Below are 1,932 nucleotides of genomic sequence, written 5' to 3'. Positions count from 1 at the left end.
CCTCTGGGCTTTCTCCCTCCCCCTCATTCAGCCTCTGGGGTCAGGACCAGTTACACATTGACCAGCAAACCCTGAGGCCTCCTCCTTACCATAGTGTTACATGATTTATTGACATGCACAAAGTACCAGACGGTTGTGGGCCACCATTAGAGCTGGACCCTGCCACCTTGCGTGGTCCTCTGTCCACTGACTCGGGCAGGGATGCCCGTCTCGCTAACAGTAATGACCAATACAAGTATTAGCGCCCTATACACTGCAGGGTATAACGGTAATACCCATACACGCTAACAGTCGTGGAAAAAGGGACCCACTGCCTGCACAGTGGCATCTGTATAATTGTGCCCAGGACTAAACGCCAGTCCCTGTGACCATCACAGAAATCTGCAGCATGTCTATTCTTTGTGTGACTCCGCATGTAGGGTACTTTTCCCCATAGACTTCAATGGGGTTGAACAGAAAAACTGACGATTTTGCAGATTTTCTGCATATAAATCTCTACCTGAGGCCTCACAACCGTTTTTCGGGTCCGCGTCCAAGTTTTTGCGGCTCAGGTGCGGACACATACACTTCAACGGGGCCGCAAAAGATGCGGACAGCACTCCGTGTGCTGTCCGCATTCGTTGCTCCGTTCCGAGGCCCCGCAAAAAAAATATAGCATGTCCTATTCTTTTCCGTTTTGCGGACAAGAATAGGCATTTCTACAATGGGCCGCCCGTTCCATTACGCAAATTGCAGAAGGCACACGGGCGGCTTCCGTTTTTTGCAGATCCGCGGTTTGTGGACCGCAAAAAAAGCGGCACGGTCGTGTGCATGAGGCCCTAGAGTACATGCACACGGGGGCACATTTGCTAAGACCGGTGCCTGCATTGCTGGAGGAAGCACTAAAGTTATCTGGAGGCGCAGGCCTCTATAAAACTTTGTCGCTTCCTCCAGCAGGACGTGCGACAGTCCAAAATCAACAGCAGCTCCCTTGCTGGCGTAGATTTAAAGGGGTTGACGATGGGTGCATATTGCTAGGATATGCCCCCCATTGTCTTATAGGTGTGAGTTCCCGGCGCCTATATTGAGAAGGGAGCCCCGAAAGCACATGCGCAGCCGCCCTCCATTCATTTTATATGCGGCCGCTGAAAAAAGCCAAGCCCTGGCCCATAGAAGTAAATGGGGGCGGTGGCCGGTCATGCGCGGTGTGCTGCCATTCACTTCTATGGGGAGACCGCTTGGTCTAATAAAAGCGATTTTTCTAGACAAAGGACATCACTCTTGATCCAACAATTTTCAGATATCTACCGTGGCTGAGTATTTGTACATACATATATCTGTTCTAACTCTCCTGTGTGTTTTAGTGTACAGACTGTCTTTCTGTTCTATGCCTAACTTTACGCTTTTTTTTTTTTTTTGGTCTGGTTTTAATCGTCCATTTCCATGGCTCTTATATTTGTAGCTCCGTGGCTGTTTTTTGACTTGCTTTTAATTTAACATAAAGCAGTGGATCGCTGATTCTGTATGGAATCGTAAGGCATGGCATGAAAATGTTTTTGTAAATAAAGTTTGACATAAGTGACTACATTGTAAACGATGCCGTCCTTCAGTTGCTCCAGTGATTTTTGGACCTGTACATTACAGTAACTAATCCAAAGGCCTTGCACCTCCATCTAGCCACTAGCTCGCTTTCTCAGAGCCGTAAAGTTTGGCATTTCGTTTTCATGGGCCGTCATAATAAAAATTTGCCCCATGGTTAACCCTTTCATTGCTGTAGTCTGACCATGGCATGAAATGGGATTGTACGCTCATACAAACGGGAAAATAATTTTGTAAGACAGTAATTCCTTAATGGGATTATAAACCTGAAATTTTAAACTTCAAGTATTTTATAAATGTATTTTTCCATTGTGCTTTAGATAAAAGTTTAAATAAAACTACATGCAACCAAAA

The sequence above is a fragment of the Bufo gargarizans genome, chromosome 10, assembly GCF_014858855.1.
Source record: "Bufo gargarizans isolate SCDJY-AF-19 chromosome 10, ASM1485885v1, whole genome shotgun sequence".
Classification (NCBI taxonomy): Eukaryota; Metazoa; Chordata; class Amphibia; order Anura; family Bufonidae; genus Bufo; species Bufo gargarizans.
This window is presented reverse-complemented; position numbering follows the sequence as displayed.